Consider the following 24,950-nt stretch of genomic DNA (forward strand, 5'->3'; position numbering starts at 1 on the left):
ACCATTCCACGATTTGAGAACGAAGCCCTCAGACTGCCTACACTGAAGGGGGCAGAGCATCTGTCCTTTACCTTGCCTCTGGAGTTGAGCCGCCAAGCACTGACCCCGCCCAGCGCAGGGGCAGGAGAGAGGACATGCAGAACAGGGTGGGGACATGGGGACTCCTGTCTGTGTCTCTGGACAGCCTGTGTTCTGAATCGTGGTAATCTGTGACTATATTGTGAGTGCAGGCTGTGGAATCTTCCCTGCGGCAGGCTGAGACTTCAGGAAAGGCTTATTTTTGCAATAAGTTCTGATACCAACTAAAGAGGAGGAAAGGGCACCACCCACCCCTTCTACCCAGACTTACTGTGCATGCTTACAAATAAGTTCCCAAAACCCCTGGGTCCAAAGTGCTATCTGAGTTTTGTTATCACATCTCTGGCCATAACAAAAGGGTGTCAGAGCAGAGATTGTACATTTGGGGAGAGTGTGGGTAGAAGAGATGGAGGTTACACATTTCTCAGAAGAATAAAAGGCTGAAGATTGTACCGGAGTACAGACAAGCGGCTCAGTACATTATGGAACGTAAGTCATGACTCTGCCTATTTTGCATACTCTAAAAATTATAAAGTTTTCATTAAGGTAGAGAACCAACCAACAAACAAAGCAATGAAAAAACTAGGTGTGCCTTCTGAAGAGAAGGATTCCACTCCTGGGTTCAAGTACTCAGGTTTATCCCTATCCACCTCCCAGGTCTGCCTTCCGATCTCATGCATTTCATTGATGCAAGAGCTCAGTGCAGCTGCCCTTCCAGTACCCGCAGCCACCCCTGCACGGAGCTGAAGCCACATGGCCCACAGGTCTCCTCCAAGTGTTAGGGCCACGGCAGGGGAAATATAGGAAAGGCTTGTTTTTGCTCAGAGATTGAATAGCAATTCCAAACAATGTTCTCACCACAGTAGTCCCAGTGCAGGATTTCAAACATCACTCAAACTTTTGACAACACTGCTACAGAGGAAGACTGAAGCCAAGCTTAGCCTCGACTTCATCACACAACTAAGACACTCTCCTTATGGCCACCTGTGGACTCCCAGCCTGGGCTTGTATGCACAGGCAAAATAAGGCCTCCTCTGCTGCTGGTACCATAACACTTCTAATTTATAACACCTGAAATTGGCCAGAAACTCACTTATACACTATTCCATTAAATATTCCTGACATCCTGTGAAGTGAGCAGGATAACTGTCATCCCCTCCTTTAAACAGAAGAAACATGAAGGTACAGAGAGGTTAAAATATCCATTCAAAGAGGCAGCCAAAGCAGATTTATTCTTTAGTCTTTCTGACTTCAAAGAATATTTATATGCCAATTTCCCTAAGGGGGTAAAGAATAAAAAGCATTAATCAGACGAGATAAGGTGTTAATTTAAATTAAATCTCTGCATACCCTCTGTGCCTTGTCATCATAAACTTGAGTTTCTGGCCAGGATGTCTACTGGACAGAAGACTTCCTATGGTAATCTGATTTCTATCTACCCAGCTTTTATTTTATGTGTTTTGTTTTGCATCATCTATGAAATGCAACCTCACACCTCAAAGCTATAATCACTGCAAGCTTTTTCTACATGCTTGTAGAAGAAATTACGTTTATTCAGTATATATGTATTATAGGGAAGAGTGTCTGTTAAAGGAAATTGGATTTATTTTCCTGAGTTGTAATTTATCTTATAACATTGTGGAATTTAATTCATTATTTCTAGAGCTTCACTACCTTTATTATGTAAGTCTACATCTTCATTAGCGGCATAAATGTACTTTCTAGTAAAAGAAAATTAAGATCTGGGTGACTTTTCCTCCAGTTTGCCTGAAACCAACCTGTTCTTTGGCCATAGTGTTGAAATAATTATTAATAGCTCCTTAGCCCACTCAAGTGTCCCTGTTTGGAAAATACATTTTATGGTCACCATAATTAAGATCTTTCATCTTATCTTTCTCCCTACAGTCCTTTTGAGAAAAATAATCTTGTGGTCCTGAAAGATTAATTTCTAAACAGAGAGAACAACTTTTTTTCTTCCACAAGGGCCTGAAGTCCAGAGAGACCTGACAGTGACTTGACCTGAATTAGCAGCAGTGAAGACAACGAGAAGCGGACGTTTCTGGACAATATTTGGAATGGATAAGTATGTATACCTGGGTGTGTGCTGTCCAGGGGAAAGAATGAGCACCATGTGATTGCATAAGCAAGTGAGTAGGGGACTCTAGAAGAGGATCGATTTGGGGAAGGAAGATAATGAATCTGATTCCAAACACATCTAGTATAAGGTCAATAATATGTAGAATGGAGATGGATATAGGGATCTGGAGCTTATAAAAGAAGTCTAGATTAAAATACGCATTTCCAGTTATCAGCATAGCAACAGTATCTGAAGCCATGTAACACTAGGTGGCTGACGGCAGTGAACAGCATGGAGAGAAGAGAAACCAGGACCAAGGTCGAAATATTGATAATTTCAATCTTAAAATGCTAAAGGAAAAACCAGCACAGGAAATTAGTAGGAACTTGCCAAAGACAGGAGGAAATCCAGGCAAGTGTCATCAAGGGGAGAAACTGTTTCAAGATGAAAGAGTGATCTTTAGGTCAAGATCTGAAGGGATGTCAAATAATATGTTAAGAATCTTAAATACAAGGTGGTAATCTGGATTGGATCCTGATACAGAATGAAGACATTGGTGGAAAAACTGGTGAAATCCCAATAAAGTCTGTAATTTAATTAGTAGTACTGTAACAATGTTATTTTTTGGTTGATAAATAGATGATGATTTTCCATGACAGTAACATGAAGGGAAGCAGGGAAAGGACACACAAAACATCTTTGTTCTACCTTTGCAAATCGTCTGTGAGTTTAAATTTATCTGAAATAAAAAGTTTAAAATATTAAATGATGGAAGATCAGGGATAAATGCCATTTGCATATTTTAACAATCACTTAAGTAAATGACTTCTGAACTTGATATGTTGTATGAATTTTTTTAATCTAGAAATTAAGGGGGGGAAAAGCCAGGCAGAAAGAAGAGGGTGTGGTAGGTCTAGGAAGGATTTAAGTTACTTGTTTGTTTTAACTGGTTAGACTGATGAGGAAGACAGGGAGAGATCAAAGATCCAGGGGAGAATGGGAGTGATATTTCTGAGAAGATAAGAATTAAAAAAATCTAGAACTTGGTGTGATAGAAAGAAGAAAAGAAAAGTACGGGAAAAGGACACTTCCTTTATTAGAAAAAGTTGTGGAGGAAAGGCAGAGGTGGAGATGGGTGAAGAGATGTGCTTTTCATAGGTTAGACATCGAACTATCCCGAGTTGTTGAGGGAGCACCTACCTGATAGCTTCTTAAAAACATCTCTTTATGAATAAGAAAGATATAGTTGCTTATCACTTGTTAGAATAACTTTATAAGAATTAAAATATAATTCTAATATTATAATATATATTATATAATTTTAATATTACATAATAATATTATATCATTCTAATATTATATTCTGAATAATGTAATTCAGAATATGTCATGTTAAATGTAAAGCCATGATTTGGGTTAAATTAGATCTGCTTAAAATTAGAGTAGATATTATCTCAGGTTGGCCAGTCGCTGACTTAATGTCCTCGGACGATAATAAACAGCAGTTTGGTGAAGATCACTTAATCTCAGAGTTGTACATAAAATCTACCTCAGGAAACTAATTTTGGAAGATAGTGAGCAAACACACACACACACACACACACACAGACACTTGCACATGTGCATAACACAATACACAGACATTGCTTAAATTTATGGCAAGGGAGATGTCTCTGTCATCTAAATGAAAATGATGACAGTAAAGGACATTTCAATTGTTTCATAAGCCCATGGTAATATTTCTTTTGTCTCTGTCAGATTATTAAATAAATAAAGTAAGGTGATTTGACAGCAAAAGGGTAAGACCAAAGAAAAGGGTAATGAAAACCGAGAATATGAGGGAGTCAGCAAGCACGGCATAGTTCAGCATGACAAGAAAAATATTGCATTTTGATGTCATTTCTGAGTCAAATGTGTTTGTCAAATGGGGATGATGATTGGTCTATTGAGAATCTGAAAACCGAGCCATTATTGGATGATACAGTGTTTTGCTGTGTCAGGTCAACCGTCTGTGATGAATGACACATGACTGAAAAGAAGCAAGGGATGACACCATGTCTTTCTTGCCTTAGAAAACCTTTATTTGGCATCCAAAATTGCTAAACATTTCTATCTATACTAATTAGGGCTGGAAATATATGTTCTTTGGCAGCTTCACGTGTGTCAGGCAAGGATTATATGAGAATTCTCACAAAATATATCTAATCTAATTTTATTTAATCATCAGAACAACTCTATTAATCCCATCTTGCAGATGTGGATGTAGAAGCCTCAAAAGTTTATGTCTCTTGCCCAAGATGCTAGATTCCAAACCTAGGACTTTTTGATTCAAAAGCTCTCTGCCGTCCTTCTTTGTCCAGATTATTATCTAAACGGGGTCACTGAGATGAATGGAGGAATGGATAGATGAATATTGAAAACAGCATCTAAATAGTTTTATCAAGGGCTTGAGAGAAAGATCTAGTCTTTGCTTAACATTTAATTAATATGCAAAACTGAAGTGTTGAGATAGGTGTATAGTCTTGAACACCAGATGTCGAAATTGGTTTCCCCTGTGAATCCAGGTAGCCCTGAAGATCACAACATGGGAGAACATATCAGTAGCCACTTTCCAGTTTATAAAAACCAGATGTTCCAGCCATGTCCCAAAATGATTAAATTCGGAGCTCTGGGAGCAGGACCCAGGCATCCACATTTCCTAAATCTTCCAGATGATTTCAATGTAGAGCCAAGGTTAAGAACCACTATTTTAAAATCCTAGGGCCTACATTTGGTAGATTTAGACTTCCTCAGAAACTAATGGACGAGCAGATGGAACAACAGAATATTGGGATGAACTGAACTCTAATCCTAGTATTAAGTTCCCCTACTTGGATGTTTGCTCTCCAAGAAGGCTGAGGGCAAACATCAAGAACATAGAAGGAGGTATCGGGAGAGGATGCACTGACAGCAGGGTGAACACTCTGATGGTGAAGGGTTAAGTCTAGTGTACCTAACAATAAACAGGTGCTCATAGTTTAAGTAAGGTAAACTGAGGAAAGGTGGGCTCCAAAATCCTCTGTGCTTTCAACCCCTCAATCCAAATGCACAAAACTCAAGGCTGGCACTTGGTACCCAGAGCAAGAACAGTGAAGAGATTAAACAAAAAATGAGCAGCAGGGTCAAGGCATTCTCTTTTGGGGGTGAAATGAGTGTCTCTGAATTTCAGGGAAGGGTAACAAAATGCTGATGTTTATAAAATTATTCCAAGTCTTATAATTATAATTATAATATTATAATTATAATTACAACATTATAATAGTGTTGTTGTTGTTATTATTATTATTATATTTGGAGAACTATCTCTAATAGTATGCCTTTTAATTATTGAGCCACATTTATATGTAAAAGGTGTAACCAAAGCACATTAACACCCAAGGTAAGCGATTGTAGTGCCAAGGTTTGAACATACTTCCATGTGACTCCATTTTACCAAATTTCTGTTTCGGGCTCTTAGGGGTTTTTTCACCCTCAAAGTAATCTTTGGCCCAGGACCCATTCTATTCTAGAGAAATCTGGGCTGGTAACACAGAGTGGATTGGGGACATAAATGAGAGCAAGAGAGAGAAAAAGAAAAAGAAAAAATCTTAATGGCAGTGAACATTGTGTAGTGGAAAGAGGCTGGGTGTTTTGGAGTCAGAAATGTGAGTTTGTATTTCACAGACTTAATGAAAATTATAAGAACTCATGGAAAGTAAGGGTTATTTACCTTTTCAGTAAGGGTTATTTACCCTTTCATTTACCCTATTCTATGTACTGGAGACTGTCAAGTTTCCTCTTATATCACCCAGGTCAGGGTACCAGGATCAGAAAGGTGACAAGTATTCAAGGAGGACAGTGTCCAGGAATAACAATCGTATAATTGACTGCAGAAGCAAGCCACTGGCTCCCGTTGCCCTTGTGCAATGTCACCCGAGAACCTGAGGTAGGAGAGAGAAAGGTACACGGCTCTACTCTCACTACTGAGAGAAAGATAATAAAAAGGAAATAAAGTGAGCATCAGACTGTGCGCAAAGGCCAAGTCTGACCAAGTGTCTGCCAAGGGAAAGTAATGAGCAAAACACACCAACAAACTGGCCCCCGAGTCATGCAAACTCACATGTCTGTGCTACAAGCAAAAGCAAGCAAAGCAAACACTATGCCATAAGCAAACCCCAAATGCCACAGAGAGAAAACTCAACTGGTCTAAAAGATGGTTATTTCTGACTGCTATGAAGAAAATCAAGGTCCTACTTGTGGGAGAAGCTTGATGTAAGAAACCACAAAGGACCAAGCTTTTAAAAAAGAATAACCAGTTATTATTAAGTATAATAATGATAAGAAAGCATTTACCTAATGTCAGGCACTATTCTAAATACTATACATGTGTGAATTCATTTGATTCTCCCCAACAGCACAAAAGGCAGTGCTATTAACCTCATTTGACAGATGGGGAAACTGAAGCACATGGAGGTTGAGTGACTTACTCGGGTCATGCTGCTAGTAAGAGATATCTCAGGGGTGAAAATATAGGCAGTTTATTCCCAGAGTCCAGGATTTTGTCTATCTTGCTCTACTACCTCTATTATAAAATTCTATTCAATAGACATTTATTAAATGCCTATAATATAATGGCTTTGCAGGAGGTCCTGAGATGTGAAACACGTATTTCATATTCCTTCCAGTGGAATTTGTAGAATGGTTGAATAAAATCATCCCAAAGACCCAAAGGACTACAATCTCTTACATAAGCTCTGTATAACAACACAGTTTTCCTGTAACACTAGAAGACATCTATATGCATGAGGAAAGCTGGTGTGTGTTTGGAAGGAAACAGGAATTGGCCCTTCATTCACTGCTGACTATGCAAAGCATTTCAGGTAGAGTATCTCCCTGAATCTTCTCTTTGAGGGAACTATTCTCCCCAAGTTTAGAACTGAAGAAACCAAGACACTTACTCTCAGAAACGGTGGCAGAACTAATATGTACCCCTCAGCCTAATTCCAGAGTTCCTGCCCCTTCCCCTCTCTCATACACCTCCCATGAAAACTCCTGTGAGGCAGGAGGAATTGGACATAGATGTCAGAAGATAGTCATGGTTGTCATGGGGAGTACGTGAGGGATGAGAAGAAAGATGTCCTGCAGCCGTATGAAAGCATACTGGTGTTATCTGGGCTTTCCTGGAGGGACACAGAGCAGATGGGTCGATTTTAAAGAAGCGTGAGACTCCCATAAGTATATTAGTTGGGACTACTCATAGAGAAACTGGAATGACAGAGATAAATGTTCCTACCTGGCCGTGGGGATGCAGCTGGTGCTTCTGCACAGATTTTCATCCACACTGCATCAGAACAAGGTAGGTTAAGCTGGCGGCATCCATTACTGCAGTGACAGAAGAAAGAGGACGTGGAAGAAGAAAATGGCAGAGGGACGAGTTAGGAGGCGTGTGCAAGGAAACAGACAAACCTCTCCACAGGCAAGGCAGGGGTGGTGGGAAGCACACTGATGGCCCTGAGTCCACGGCTCTTGGCAACTGACGGCATGATTCTCAATATGAGTGCACAGAAATGTCAATCAAATTTTCATACATTTGTATGAGTAACTAGACTTCTTGTCCTGGTTTAATCCTTGTGCAGTTTAGCCCTTAAAAGTGATAAATTCAATTCTGGCTGCTAAATGTGTTGTTTCTAGTTAATACATTTTAAATATCCCTTAATGCTCATTTAATCATAAATATATAAAAGCAAATTTAATGCCTGACTTGACTTACATAATTCTCTTAGTGAAGAGGAAAACAGAAGCCCACGAGGAATCATGGATTATACAACACGTACTATTTCAGAGTTCTCTTATGAACCCCAAGTTAACAAACTCATCTGTGACTCATGGGATAGCCCTAAACTTATTTTTTAAAAGATGTACTTCCTCTTTTATAAATTGTAGATTAAATATTACTATTGATTTTAAATAGCCTAAAACTTTTAAAGGAATTCAGAAATTTAGACCAAATCCAGAAAAAGAAACCATTTTCATGGGTCTCCTGTCGTTACTAGGCTGAGTCATTCCTTTCCATCATCGCCTATACAGTTGGAAAGGACCTGGGTGTATATATAGCACTTTTACTGGGTCACTTACTAGAGAAGGAATGGCTCGGACTTTCTGTGGAGGAGCTGTTCCATATATACCACTGCTTCTTGAACAGGCTGATTCATTTTAGGCAAAAGGTTATTTTCCAACAGAACCGTCATGATCCATCTTACATTAAAATAATACTTTCATTTATGTTAAAAGTATTCATTTATTTTAGGAGGTAATTATGTCAACTTCCCTTACAACATTATCCTTTTGTTGCAAGGTGGGAACAGCAGAGGTAGAATTCTTAACAAATAGCACAGGGTTCTTTCTCCATCAGGTTCCATCTGCACCACATCATTTCTATCCCAGGACTGCAAAAAGGAGGAAGAGAGGTGCTCATGTTTTCAGTAATGTCACCCCCAATTTCAGAAATACTGGGGACACGTGACACCTCTCCACCCTGTCTCAGCATGGCACTACTTTACCAATTTGACAAGAAGTTGGTAACAAACAAGCAAACAGATAAAGAAACCTCCCCACCTGCATGAATGAGTTTGTCAATTTTCAAATGGTTGCTTTTTTTGGCAACCATGTATCATTTGGCAAAAATCTCACAAATGTAGGACAAAATTTATGTAGTGGCTTTAGGTGATAAGTAGTCAAGAACACAAACTCTCCAGGGCCAGAAAGACCCGGCCCCAAGTCTATCACTTCACCACTTGCTGGCTGTGCAACTGGGTAAATACTTTACTTTCTTTATGCTGCAGTTTCTTTATCTGGAGCTTGAGGGTAATGATGCCTATCTAACATGATTGTTGTGTACATTAAATAAGCAAGGTAGATAAAATCTTCCAACCTTTTTATAGCCTACGTATAACTTTGCATAAGACCCATCAAAAAGAAAAATTCAGGTAGGTAGGTAGATGGACAGATGAGAGATGGAAGGAAGGAGGGAGGGAAGGGGGGAAGGAAGGAAGGGAGGGAGGAGTAAATGTCAAATCACCAACTCAGTTTGCCTTTAAGCAAGAGATTAAGTTGAGAACTTTGCCTAATGGCTAAGCTGTGTCTGTAAATGTGGTCCACAGAGATGCTAGCCTATTTGAAGGACCAACCATGGCACAACTGTGACTCTGGACAAGATTAGTCCATGGAATTCCATAACTATGGAGAAGCCTGCTTGTATTCTCTAAAACATTTGCATAGGCTATGATGCTCTTTTTTAAAAAACTTTCCATGCCCACTGCAAAGAAAAAAATCTCCCATTTTTAGTATTAAAAATACCCATGATCCCCCTTCAAAAAAGGCAAGAGAGAAAAATGCAGAAAAAACAAGGTCATTCAGTCTCTCACTTTCCTTTTACATCCTAAAGATAAATGTTGAGGTCTAGGGAGAGGCCGGCTCTCTCCTTTTCTTGACTGGGCTGAAATAAATGTTTAAATAGTTCCATTTCAAACCTGTGGCTGCATTTCTCACACTATTATAAAAGAAAAAGATCCACAGTCATTTTCAGTCCAAACCCCATTCTAAATAAAGCTTTTCATCTTTTCTTGAATCTGATTCCTAATTTAACACAATCTCACCTCTCTTTCTTATCCAAAAAATACTTTTCTGGCAACTTTGACTATTCTCAACAGAGGCATGAATCAGAAAAGAAAAAAGGCCCTTCGATGGCTAAGACACAGCCTAAAAATATATATGCACCAAAGCACACATAGGACTTTTAGTTTTTCGAAAAAGAAGTCCTTACTAAGAGTCTAATCACTCTGGCTTTATGCTTATTACAATCATTTGGGCTGATCTGGTTTTGCAGCTATTGGAAGGTCATTAGAACAAATCCCAAGACAGTGGCAGTAAGTCAGGAAGTGAGGATTAGAAACTTGACAGTCATCCTAACACTAGTAATAGCTAGTGAGCATGCAGCAGTCTCTGGGGATGCTATTGGCCCTCTTCTCTATGCTTTATATGTATGAACTCAATCTTTATAGCCCCCCGGTTTTACAGTTGAGGACACAGAGGAACTGAAAGATTGAATGATCAAGCAATGGAGCTGGAATTTGAATACAAGCAGTGTGGCTTCAGGGTGACAATGAAAAAAAAAAAAAGTAACTCACGCACATAGTGCAGGCATGTAGACAAAAGAGCTGAAATTCAGTAGCTCGGGGTCATCCAGGAGTGGGGAACATAGGGGTGAGCTACAAAACTCCACAAGTTTCAGTAGTTCCTGCTAGCTTCAGGCTTTGATCACAGTGTTTCCCCAATGCTGCTGCACAAGACCCTCTGGGCAATGCCACACATCAGGGTCTGCCCAGTGAAAAGAGGGGTGTCTCTTACAGGGAGGGAGCTTCTCTTCGGTTGGCAGAAGAATATTACGTCTTGGAGGGACAATGTGTGGGATGCCCCCCCACCACACACACATATGACTCTCCAAGCTTCAGCTCATCATTCAAGAAGTAAATAATTTGACAAAACTAAATTATATTAAAAAAATTTGACAAGAATTAAATAAAAACACAAGAGAGAGCCATATGACAGGGATTAAAAGTGAGCTGCTAGGGACAGACCCAGAACTGGGGACAGCAAAGATATATTCCTTGAGCTGACAGGGAGAGTAAGATATGGTATCACGTATATGTGGAATCTAAAACATGACACAAATGAACCTATCTACAAAACAGAAACAGACACACAGACATAGAGAACAGACTTGTGGTTGCCAAGATGCGGGGAAGGGGAGGTAGCGGGGTGGGGATGGACTGGGAGTTTGGGATTAGTAGATGCAAACTAGTACATATAGAATGGATAAACAACAAGGTCCTACTGTATAGCACAGGGAACTATATTCAATATCCTGTGATAAACCATAATGGAAAAGAATGTAAAAATGAATATATATGTATAACTGAATCACTTTGCTGTACAGCAGAAATTAACACAACACTGTAAATCAACTATACTTTAATTAAAAAAAAAAAGTGGACAGATGTACACTCAAACTATGATAAAAACACAGCCAAGAGCTGAGAAAGGAATGTGGAGAGAATATTGAAAGCACAATGGAGAGAACAATCCTTTCTCCCTGGAGGGGTTGAAAAGTGTCCTAGGAGAAATTATCCTTAAACGTGAGCCACGAAAGATAAAGCTAGTTGGCTGCTCCCCACCCAAGGCAGACCAGAAGGGAAAGGAATGCCTGATAGTGGAGGGGGGCAGTGGGTGGTATGCAAAGGCTGGGGGATGTAAAACCATGGGGCTGGATTCAAGACCAGCCAACTTCTTGAGGCTGGATCCTAGAAAGGGAGTGGGCTGGAGCTTGAGAGGTATGGCTGAAAGTAAGGGCATGAGGCAGGTGAGGGCTTCTATAATGAAAGTAAACCTCCAGGCCATCGGATTTCTGGAACGGGCAGCGCAGTGCAGAAGTCTCAGAACATCAAATTGGGAGTAGCTATGCAATTTACAGGAAGTCAAATCCCCCACTCTCTCTTCTGTAAATCAGGTGGGTGAGGCAGGTAGACTGGGTGAACTAGAATTCTCTCCAAATCTAACTTTCCCAGATACCAAGACTCATTTGAGCACCATGCCATGAGTCATTAAGAAGAGTTACACATAAATTAAACACTTGTGTTTACAAAGGGAAATGACTGTACAATTATATTTTAGAAAGATTTACCTCATAAACATTGAAAACAGAAAATATACATTCTTAAATGGGTAAGATTTGGTTATTTGAAAATGCACTTATATGAGGTCCTCATCTTCTAATTATGCCAAAAAACAATAAACATCACTGAAATAACCCTCATGCCAAGTAAAAACATTTAAAATGGCATATCTGAAAGCATTCATAGTTTCTAAATTAAATGTTGATATATAGCATTTCCTATTCCTGTAAAGTCTAAAAAAAGACATTTAAGAGCTAAACAGTGCTTTGTTAGCTACTCAGGAAACCAGAGGGCTGTTTAAGAATTAATATCTGAGTTGCCTTTAATTTTAAACTTGGCTATTAAAGAGTCTCTCTTTCCCTCTTTTTCGGTGTTTCTTCTTGTGGTAAATGAATAAAAGGATACTGCAAATCAAAATGTAAGGGACAACCTACCTGGATCTAACTATGTAAAGTTTTAAGATAGTGTGGTCACTGTTGTTTCATTTCTGGATGTAAAAAGTCCAATTTGCTGAGGTTAAACTATGATTAATTATGAAAATGCCTGCTTATATGAAATTTGATTTACAAGAATTTTTAACTGTAGCCTAGTAGAGGTTCTTGGTGGGAAAGCATTCTACTGACTTCAGTCAAAACTCAGAGTTCCCCAGGAGTTGGAGTCGTGAGGGGGTTCCACAATACTTGGGAGTCCAAAGGCATACATAAGGCACCAAGAAAATGTCAGAAAAATAATTTGTATAATGGACCAAACACCTGGTAACCACTCTTGAATCTAGTATAATTCTATATAAATATTCTCTTTCCCTTTAAGGGCCTTAACTCCCCTTCTGGGCTTGATGGTCTTTTGAGATCTGCTTAAAGTTATGCTCCCCTGAGATGATCACATTACATACAATGAACAAGCAAGCCCCTGAGGGAATCAAAGGTCTCAGTTCCAAGGGAGCTGGAATGACCAGTACAGGGTCAAGCTGGAAGGAGAGGATATTTTCTCTTACACAGGACCCAGAAAACAGGCTGCTGCAAGGTTCAGACATCTCTCAAAGAGCCTTTCAGATCAGTCACATTAAACACAGCACAAAGGTCAAACTGAAAATTATTGTATTTCTTGGGCTCTTTGATTCAAGTCTCAGTCAGGCTTAGTGTCCCTATTTGATTACATAATTCGATTCTACCCCACAAACAAAATGTCACACAACTGAAGAGTCATGGTAATATCTAGAGGAGCCCCTTGAAGATTCCCTGGCATTGACCCAGTGCCCATTAAGAGATATAGAAGCTCCAGATGAAACAGGAGAAAGCAAGAGCTCAGGCTACCCTCTGAGTGGGCAGGCCTCCTAGACCGTCAGCACGGGCTGGGGAACAAGGTAAGTGCAGAAGAGATGTAGGAAGAAGCCACAGGACCTCTTTGATCCTCCATTGCTTCATACATGCGGCAAGTGATGCATTAAGATGACCAGGTCTTAACTCACTTTTGCTATTAAAAGCAGAAATACTGGGAGAGTACATGATAAATGGATTTCCAGAGCCAACCTTTTTCCAAGAGAAAACTGAGCAATTATGAAAATAAACAAATCCTCCAAACAGGTGCTATTTTTCAAAGATCTCCATTCTTGTCAGTTTAGCAAACACACGAGGCCACCTGCATTGTGTGAAGGTCTCTGCTAGAAGAAAAGAGACCTAGGCTTGGCCCTTTAGGAGCTCACCCTCCAAACCACAGCAAACATTCCGATGATTCATTAGGAAGGCATGTTCCCGGGGAAATTTTTCATTTTTAGGAGTAGCCAGAAATCATTTTAATTAAGCACAGCCACAAATCAGGGGCAAATCAGGTTACACACAGTCCATATTTCTAGTGTGGTGCATAAACCTCAATCAGAAGAGGTTCCTAAAGAGGAGTTGCCCCATTTCCTAAGCAATTTCAGTATTATGAGAAGGTTTGCACTTCTTTCTCCAGATGGCTTCTTGGAAGGGGATACTTTTAGCTGAATGCTTATGCAAGCATGTATGTGAATGAGTACATGTTTAAAAAAAATTTTTTTTGTAGGCACAGCTTATCTATAAAGGATACTCATAAACTGAGAGTCATAAAGGCAGTGTGCACTAAAAATTATTTGAAATTTTCAGCAAGTTGAGGTTCTTTTATTCCTTCTTTCTAGGAGACTTTCCTTATGGGTCAAGTTAAAAGTAACTGAACTAAAACCAAGCATTCATCTAAGAGAAAAGAAAATATTTACCTAGACATAAACTTGTACAGTGATGTTTACTATTGTGTTATTCACACTAACCAAAAGCTGGAAACAACCCAAATGCCCATTACCTGATAAATGAATAAATGTAATGAGGTATATACATACAATGGAATATTATTTGGCCATAAAAAGGTATGAAATACTGATGCCTATAACATGGATGAACCTTAAAAGAATTACTCTAAGTGAAAGAAGCCACTCACAAAAGACTACATATTATAGGCTATCATTCATATTAAGTGTTCAAAGTATGGAAATATATAGAGACAGAAAGTAGATTAGAGGTTGCCTAGGGCTGTGGAGTGGGAAGAAGGCCGGGAGAACGGATGATAGCTAAAGCATACAGGGTTTCATTTGGGGTAATGAAATGTTCTGAAATTGACTGTGGTTGTACATATCTGCAAATATACTAAAAGCCATTGAATTGTACATTTTAAACAGATGAACTGTATTTCAATAAAGTTGTTAAAATTTAAAAAAATAAAAGCAAACATAAACCGGCATGAAAGCAGCATGGTAACGGCCCCCTTTTAACTTTGAAGATGTCTATATTGCATTCCAGTTTAACACTATCCTTCTCCCCATCACAAACACATTAATATGCAAAGGAAAACTCTAATAACATACACTGGTCTCATCCTTCCTCAAAAGTCAGCGCACCTCTTTGCCTCTGATAGCTCAGCTGCTGAAGGCATGTCCGTGAACACACCTGGACCTACTCTTTCCCAGAATCTTCATGCTGATTCCCAAGGGAACCAGGAGTTTCCATATGAAGGACTTGGTGCTAAGCTTCTCCATTTCCTAACCATGGATAAAACACCTCTTGTCACTACTGCTATCTTCATTCATAAAATGCAGGATCTTCTTCCATATTTTCTAGCTCTAATTATGATTCTTATAAGAAGTCTATATTCTCTCTTTTATTTGGGGAGACAACCTACCAAGTAGAGATCTGAATTGACTACATGGAGTGCATCTTAAAATTATTATCACTTTTTATCAGCCATAAGGATTAATAAATACATTCATTTGTTTAAAAAAACCACCAACCTATTCTGTGTCTTACACCAGCTTGGAGTACAAGGAAGACATGGACAAAGTCACTGCCTTGAAAAGATCACAATATCGTTAGGGCAACTAAACTGTAAACAAATAACTATATCTGGAATGACAGGTACTAGAGTAGAGGTAAATCTGAAGTGCTTCTGGAGGACAGGGAAGAAAGAGGCTAATGTTTCCAGCATCATATAAAAAGGAATTTTGTAATTATTCAAGATCTATATAAAAATGAAATGGCCATTTTTAATTTAAAATTTTTAATAAAATTTTATTTTGCAATAATTCTAGATTTACTGAAAAACTGCAAATATTCTACAAAGAGTTCTCACATATCCTTCACCCTGCTTCCCCTAAAGTTAATATCTTACATAGTACAATTATCAAAACCAAGACATTTATGTTTGTGCAATACTACCAAGCTACAGACCTTATTCAGATGCGGGCAGAATTTTCATTATGTCCTTTTACTGTTCTTGGATTCAACCCACGATACTATGCTGCATATAGCTAGTGTGCCTCCCCCATTTCCTCCAATCAGTGTCAGTTTGTCAGTTTTTCTCTTTTTCCTAACCAATCACCTTTTCTTTTTTATATAATATAGTCAAATATCAGCAATGTATCAATAGTATAGCTTAACTTAATGACATTAAAGTTGCTGAACGTAACAATGGTCTGTGTGCCATCCCTGTGAATGTGTGGTCACAATTCAAGTTCAGCACGACATCCATCCATAGGTAGCAACATGGTAGCACAATGCTGTGGTCAAGAGCCGCAGGCTCTGGGGCCAAATGGCCAGCACTCACATCCCAGATTCATCACCAAACAGCTCCATGACTTCAGACAATTCCATTAATATCCCTCTATTTAATATTTTATCTGAAACACAGTCTCCACCTTCACTGGATTATTGTGAGGATGTGTTGCTGAACCGCTCTGATTCCATCTTGTCAGCTCCATCTTAGGTCACGGATCCTACCCCTTCCCCTTTGTGCATGTCTGAACTTTAGCCTCCTAGCAAAGAACTTGCCCAAGCTAGTTAAGCTCCCTATCAACTTCTACGCTTGCCTTCATCTGATAAGAAAACTGGAAGAATGCCTTTTGCTGACACAGATGGTTAATGCTCATGAGACCCCCCGGGGAGGAAAACCGCTCAGTTTCTCTGGTGCAGACTTGCTTCTCACTCAGTAGTCAAATTCTATTTTTAGTTTTGACCTCCTTAAATTCCCCTGTATTCCTTTTGGCAGAACGGAGTGCAGCTACAAATGCCTGTGGACCACTGTCCCTCCTATCCTTCCCGCCTGTTTGTAAGTTACCCACAATAAACTTCAAACTTGCACTTTATGGAGTTGCCGCTTCGTTTTTTGGTATCCAAGTTCCTTCTCAGTTCAAAGGATACTATTCAGCATCTCTGCCTCCCAACAAATAACTAAATGAGATAATTTATAGAAAGCACTTAGCACATAAATGAATTTGCTGTGGCTACACCTCTTCTTGGATGCCTTACATTCTATTACTGTTATCCCAAGTCCCTCCAATTTTCATTCATTCCATGAAAATCTTGATAAATATCAGCAAAGCAGGTAGTGATTTGTGTTTCAGAAAGGACACACTGTGGGTAACAGACAGAAAGAACAGGACCAGTCTGAGTGAGAAAAACGATTCTGGCACATTATTCCATCAACTTTCACTAGGCATTACAGCACATGACTATACAGAGTCATCATTATAGCTTGTCTGAGCAATGTCCCTTCTATAATGAGACCGGGATACCACTGGAAGACACATCTATTGCAAATAGAACACTGGCTGTGGCCTGGCAAATTTCAGATTACCACAGTCACTGTTGGTGACACTGTGGAGCGACTTCAACAAGATCATCGAGATTTTAAACCAGAGAGTGACCTTCAGAATGTCACCTAAATTTATAAGCTCCATAAATAATAGATGTGTCATAATTCATTAGCAGGTTGTAGAAAGCTGTAGTCCTCACTAATGAAGAAGCACAGTTTAACAACGAAAACTGCAAATTATCAACTGTTTAAGAAAATACTTGATAAACATCTTCACCAAATTACATTTAATTTTGCCATTTAAAAAGCCTCCTGTGGAGTTTAACTACACCATCAAAAACAGCTACTGCCTATAAAACCTGAAACAAAGGCAGTAACATTTTCTACTTGATTCCTACAGAGCCCGTTTCCTCATTTTCCTAGAAAAGAAATGGCCTCACAGTCTGTACACTTCTTAAGGCTTTTCCTCCATGTTTGGTCTACAAACTGTCTCCTCATTAAAAAATTAATGGTAAATAAACAAATATAGAAAGGATAGACTACACATTCTTATGTTTGCATAAGAATAAGATGAGCAACCTAACACTATCTGGAGCTGTAAGAGGATCGCTAAAAAGATGGTTTGTGAGTACTTAATAAAATGCATTGATCACTAGGCTCCAGCATAAGCTCATTACAAATTAGTCTGTACTGGTAGATTGAGGAATGTTATAGTCAGATACTGTATTGATTTCACCAAGGAATTTAATAGCAAACCTTATTATATATTCAGTAATAAAAAGAACAAATGTGGGCTATGGGATAGTTTGGGTCGGTAGATTCAAAGCAGGCTGAAAGAAGGAAGAGTTCATAGATGGGTCTTTGTCAACCACAAGGGCAGGCCTGGTGAGGACCAAGGACTGCCCTCCTCCTTGCCCAGTGATCCGCAAGATGACAGAATTTTGGAGAGCCTCAGATAATGGCATAAAAAGCATGCTAATGGAACTGGTGGATGACGTGACATACTTGAAGGCAGAGTCAGAACTCTGGTTTGTATTTGCCTCGAATCCAAACAAGAATATTTATTAGGGAATAGCATCTCATCTAGTTTTGGAATTGTCAAAAGTAAATCAGTTTTTTCAAAGATACAATAAGGGAGACCTGGTTTAAAAACCGATTATCAAAATATGTCTTGACATTCAGTTTGATGAGGAAATTGAAACTTCCATATTGTAATTGCTTACTCTATCTTGCAAAGGCCTGCTTGCCACTCTCAGTTAAATGAATTACTAAGAGTAATCAGATAAGGGAAGAATGCCTCACTCTCAGGCACCCACCCCAAGCCTCTGTTTGAGACCCTTTGCACATAGACTTGTTAAGTGATCATTAACTTCAACCTGCAACCAATATGAGAATGCCAATTGTGACCTTAGTCCTGATAGGAATGGGATGTCCTGCTCCTACAAGTTTCTGTTAGGACCCCCTACTATGTGTGTAACCCATGGCGACTCCCGCGTTCTGTAACTGCCCGTGACCTATAGTAATTTGTAGCCAATCAGTTTGTACCAATTATAGCTGTATGCTTTAACCTATATAAGGAGAAGACTCCCCTGAAACAGGGCCCAGAATTGTGGAGCGTTAGGTCATCTGGGTCCGCCAGCGTAATAAACCTGAGTTCTCCAACTCTCTGAGTGTGGTGCTTGGTTTCTTGTGGGATCGGTTTTCTGCAACAAGTTGACCATAACCTAGTGTGAGCTAATTAGGTAGAAAATGTTCAGGAAGGTAATCCAAGTCTAAGCTTTCTGAACAAAGTCTCGTGTTCAGACCAAGAGAGGTATAGGTTCCATTTCCTTCTTCTGAAGAGATCAGACTTCATTCAAAGTAGTGTGTCCACATTTGGGGACGTATTTTTAGAACTTTGACTTTCAACTAATTTTAGACTTACAGAAAAGTTGTAAAAGTAGTACAGAGAATTTCTATTTTCCCCTTATATCTTACATCACCCTAGAACAACTATCAAAACTAAACATTTAACATTAGTAAAATTCTATTAACCAAACTAAAGACTCTTTTTTTCCCCCAGATATTGTTGATTTTCCACTAATTTCCTTTTTCTTGGGAACAACATTTTAAGAGCAGTTCTAACAAATCATGACACATTCAGAACAGGGCCATCAAGAAAGCAAGGGATTTGGGAACCAGGTAAGAGCAGAATATTGAAAGCAGCACTTTTTCTTCTTTTCTTTATCCAGACTTACTCCTCTGGTGATCCTGGTCTAATGGTTTTCAATATCAACTATATCCTGATGACTCTAATGTTTACATTTCCATCCCAGACCTCTCCCTGAATTCCAAATACATATATACAGTTACCCTTTGACATCTCCACTGGGATGTCTAATAGACATCTCAAATTGAAGGTATCTGACAATACTCCTCACCACACCACACTGTTCTTCTTGCAGTCTCCCCACCCTTCTAATTGCTCTGACTCCTCTCTCTCTTCCTTAGTCCATATCCGATTCATGAGAAAATCTTGCTTATTTCCTTTAAAAACATATACAGAAATCTGCCCACTTTCCATCCTTACACATCTGCCAAGTAACATCTCATGGAATATCCTCCTTTCAGGTCTATGCTTCCATTCTTGCTTCTCTCTGCTCTGTTTTCAACACAGCATCCACTGCAATCAGGAAATATTCTCATTCCTCTAATCAAACTCTCCAATGGCTTCTGACCTCAACCTAAGTGAAAGCCAAAATCCTCCAGTGACTTGTGAAGTTTATGAAATCCAGCCTTCTCTTATCTCTGAGATTATCTCCTAACACCCTTCCCATATTCACTTCACACAACAATACCACCTCCTTGCTATTCTTCATCAGGCACAATCCCATCTCAAGAACTTTTTACTTGGCTTTTCCCTCTGTCCAGTATAGATTTACCCTGGATATTTGTATGGCTGACTCAATCTTACCCTCTGGTCTTGGCAAGAGGTCACTGAGGTCATTCCTGGACCTGCACCAAAATGTAACCTCCCTGTTTCCCTCCCCAATTTTGTCTCTGCGGCACTTATAAGCATCAAACAGATATACCTGACCTCTTTTGTTCATTATTTGGGGGAAACAGAATTGGATAATTTTGTTCACTACTATTTCTCCAGCACCTACTGTATGCTCACCAAAAATTAATTAAATGAAAGAATCAAAGAATCACTATGATTAGGGGTATGGGTTTAAGAGATACAACTACTAGGAATAAAATGGATAAGTGTTTACAAGGATACATTGTATAGCACAGGGAATTACAGCCATTATATTGTGAGAACTTTTAATGATGTATAATCTGGAAAAATACTGAATCACTATGCTGTACATATGAAATGAAGGTACTATTGTAAATAAACTATACTCCAATGAAAAATAATAATAATAAAAAAAGAGCACTTATTCTAGAATCAGACTGACAGGGTTTGAATGTCAACTCGAGACCTTCATGGTCTTGGTCAAATCATTCAACTTTTCCTGTGCCTCAGTTCCTGCACCTGGTACATAGAGAAGATAACAATACTTAACTTGCAGCATAGTTGCTAATGTGACAATAATTGTTGTCACTTAAAATGACAGTTCATCATATAATATACTGTTTGAAAAATATTACGTGTTCACTAAATATTATCATTAATTGATTAGAAAGCAAGAAGCAATAGACAATATCATATAAAATGCCTAGCCAGTGAGTCAGTATAAGAGATCAGGAGCTTGGGATTGTTTGATCCAAGTACAAATCTTAGTTCTGTTTTTATCTAGCTTTGTTTCCCTGAGCAGCACAATTAACCTCTATAAACTCTGGAATCCTTAACTATAAATCAGAATAATAATCCCACTTCACCTCCGTCCTGGGAAGACAAAGTAAATTGTATAGAGTGCTTAGCACTATTCTTGGCATCTACTAAAGTGTTGACTAAATAAATGTCATGATTGTTATAAAATCTAGATATCCATTTATCTAGGTGATTGTCCCTTTCACCTTTCCTGTGGCCTTTTCCAGTTACTGTCCATATCCCTGTAGTTCAAGCTTGCTTTCTAAGACAAAAGAGCCCTGTGCCCTGAACCCCTACCTATTCCTTGGAAACTTGGCTCTCACAGAAATGACATCAGGAAATAAACTGACCATGTTATAATTCTTCTAACATTAGTGGCTGATGTAATTGATACATTTATTCCAGAAACATTCACTAATCCCATCTGTGCACCAGGCTCTGTGCTAGGTGTATGTTAGGTATACTGTGGTGACTAAAACCCAGTCTCTGCCCAGGATCTTCCATTCTAGCTGTGGGGGTAACAGTGCCATGAGTCAGCCCTCCCAAGGCTTGTTATTAAAGGAGAAAAATCTAAATAGTTAGTACTGCACAAACTGACTGGGGACAAAGAGATTTGGACAGAGGCCACTCTGGGTAACTATACCTGTTTTACATGGAGACTTTGATACAAATCATTCTTCTACTCTGGTCTCCATTAATCATTAAGCAACCATTCCGTAATGAACACCAGAGTACTGATCTGCTACTCAGGAATCAGGCCTGGCTAGTACTACCACTGCTACTACTATTACATTTCCTGATACTATAATTACTTCTACTACTACAAATACTATTACTTCATTATTTTTTTCAATTACTTACCTAGCTATTCCCTTAAGATATTAACATAAGTGGCCTCCAACCTAAGTCTTACAATACTGAGCACATTGTCAATAGTGATATAAAAATTATCAAATATAGGAAGGCCAACTGTATTAGCAAATATAGGAAATATTTATATTTGAATCATTAAATATAGGAAGGTCAATTTTATTAGCAAAGGAAATTGTTAGGAAAAAGCAAATGAAGACTAGTAGACACCTAGGCATCCATGCATCATGGTGACATTTCAATTTCTCTCCAGCTCCTCACAGACATCCAGTACAATGACATTCAGTCAGCACTCACTTGTTCAATCTGGGGCACTGCAGGTCTAAGCAAGAACGCTATTAATCAATTCTCTCCAATCAACCCAAAGAGCAGAAACTTGAAAATTGTTGCTATATTAGCAAAAGTATCAGTAACAGCTTGCCAAATACAGCTGAAGAAGAAGGATATTAATATTATAGATTAGTACAAATCATCTATAAAAGCCAGACATTTCCTTTACTGTGCACTGTGGCTGTAAACTTACCTGATTACTTTGTTGCTCTTTAGTTGGACAGACAAAATGGCACGATGCTATGTTAAAGGGCAAGGCCATGTAGGAGAGACCCAACCTCAGACAAGAAGCACATGTACAAACATGATCTCTAAAGAGCTAACCGACAAAGCAGAGCTAACAGATGGCTGGGGTCCACCCTGGCAACTGATAAGCTAACCATAACCCTAATTCATAAATATCCTTGATATTGCACTTCTCAGCTTTTCTGACTCACCGTGCTGATATGGAAATTTTCATCATTTCAGGGAGACACAGGCAAACCATTCAACTCAACAGTTCACTCATTTTGTTTTTTGGTCATTTTCTTTTTCTCATTTTGAATGTTTCCCTCATTTCCCACAGTGATTACTGCACTAAATCCAACAACAAAAAGAAGACAGACGTATGGATAGAGAAAGATTTATTAAACACCTACTAAATGGCTAGCCCTGTAGAAAAAGCACAGGGTTTATCCCCTACAAGTCACCGAATGGAACCTGCTTTACCTCTACACCTGAATCTCAGTGCTGGTACATAACTGAAGCTATACACTAGCAATGTTAATTTATGTTCTCAGTTTTCCCTTCCATAAAAATTTAAGGAATAAATGACACACTCTATGCAAAGCACTTAAAGTTGGCATATAATACATGTTCACTAAATGACATGAGCTATTACGGAAACGTTTGTTCTTTTGATGTTTCATGGTTCTGATCAACTACATCTTCATTTTAGGGTCTTCCCAACTAGATTTTAATGGTCTCTCCTTTGAGTTCCTTAACATGTTGTCACATTTTTCTGTCCACTCTAGCATCACTGTTTTGTATGGCTTTGAGTGATGTGCCATGTCTAGTTTATCTTGGTACCTCCTACCACACCCTGGACATTCCCTAACACAGAGACATTACTTAAATATATGAGGAACTGAATTTCCACATCAAGGAGGGCTAGAATGAATTCTAAACATGTAACACTTTGCAGAAAGAAAGATCATTTTCCTTTACAACAGAGTGCATCTTCTCAGAAACATTTTTGTAGATCCATGTATATAAATGTTTATTCATGAGTTCACATGATAAAAGTCCAGAGTTAAAGAACTTAAAAAACTGCCCAATCTTATATATGCAGATGATCAGGATTCCGAAGGGATGGTGAGCTTGTAAATCTACGTTGTATTCGAGGGTCCTCAACTAGTTGAAATTAGGCTGTGGACCTAGTAGGTAAACCCTCCTTAGTCTTACTTCTATCATCCACACCCTTGGCTTAGCATCACTGATGGTACACTCCTGGTTTCACAGCTATTTTTCCATCCCCAGGCCAGAAGCTTAGTCTGACTGCTTCCAAGGTTGGCTCCTTTGGCTTAATACGGGGTATTCACCTCTGCCTGACCTTATCAGTCCCTAATGGCACTGAAGGCGAGGCCCCTCTGTTTATCACTTGGTTGCCTTAGGTAACTGTGATGATTAGGCTGAAATGTTGGTCTATGTATCAACAGTCTGAAACTGTCAATGGAAGGCCAGTGGAAAGTAATGGATATAGATGAGCCTAATAAATCATGAGCCTAAATATGTAGACCCCAGAAGAACTGACCTTTGCTGTAATGAATATCCTTCGGGTCATAGCTGCATGGAATTAGTCACCATTATTCAACTGGAAAGCCATTAAATATGACATAAGGCTTGGTATTACTAAATATTAATTCTGATCTCTCTATGTGTGTGTATAGTGTATGTGAATGTGTATATATACACATACATGCATATTTATTTATGGATGCTATATTAATTGGTAGATTTGTACAAATAGTGTATAAAACTGTAACCATAAAACAAATGCCATTTTTAATAAACAATGTCAAGATTTCTGCTATTTGTATTCTGTTTGGTAGCCATAATAACCATAGCTGTTTATTTTATATTTCTTTATTTATGTATTCAGTGCTCACTACATTTTTTACATGGCACATTTCCACAGCATTTCACAGTTTAAATATTATTTCATCTTGTCTAAGTAGTTTTACTCAAAAGGATCAGGGCACAAATTTTCTTGAATTTTTTAAAAATATATTTCAAATGTCTGTCTGCTCCTTAAATAATAGCCTCGCTAGACATATATTCTTCCATACCCCACTCTCTTTTCCTCAGAAAATTGTAGATATTTTCATACATATATTTCGAACAATATGTTGAAATGGAGATGTATGAGACCAGCCCAATTTTTCGCCTATTAAGTGCCTACTATTTCATAAAACTTCCTTTAATTTATAAATTTAGTGTCCTAATCAAGACTCCTGTTCTGGCTAGTTCTCTATGTGCTACGACACCAATCTGTCTCACTGATTACAACTAAAATCTCTATACAGAGACACAAAAGCAGGTTACCTCTGAAATGTAAGCAGTGGCAGGTAGAATAGAGACAGAAGTCAAAAAATTGCAGAACAAGCAGTATGAGGGAGAGTTTACTGTTATTTTCCCTTCCTCTAGCCCTCAGCTTTGACATGAGGGCAAGCTGAATTGAAAACCTGTGCCCTCGGTATAGACAGGGAAAAACAAACAACCAAACAAAACCAGAGAAAACCTCTATTCTAGTGATATTACTGGGAAAGGGGGCCTCTGGGAGCCAGACAGTGTATAGGAATCCTTTCTCTTCCTTCCTTCCTTCTTCCCTTTCTTCTTTCTTTCTTCCTATATGTATTTATTCAATTGTTTATTTATTTGTTTATCTTCCTTCTCTCCTGGTCTTACCCAG

General features: G+C 38.8%; 1 protein-coding gene across 3 annotated transcripts in view; it reads right to left on the bottom strand.

Annotated features, from left to right (window-relative positions):
- Positions 1-24,950, bottom strand: part of NRG3 (neuregulin 3) — a 1,075,402-nt gene that overhangs the window by 815,318 nt on the left and 235,134 nt on the right. The window lies entirely within an intron of this gene.

Source organism: Hippopotamus amphibius, chromosome 5, assembly GCF_030028045.1.
Source record: "Hippopotamus amphibius kiboko isolate mHipAmp2 chromosome 5, mHipAmp2.hap2, whole genome shotgun sequence".
Classification (NCBI taxonomy): domain Eukaryota; kingdom Metazoa; phylum Chordata; class Mammalia; order Artiodactyla; family Hippopotamidae; genus Hippopotamus; species Hippopotamus amphibius.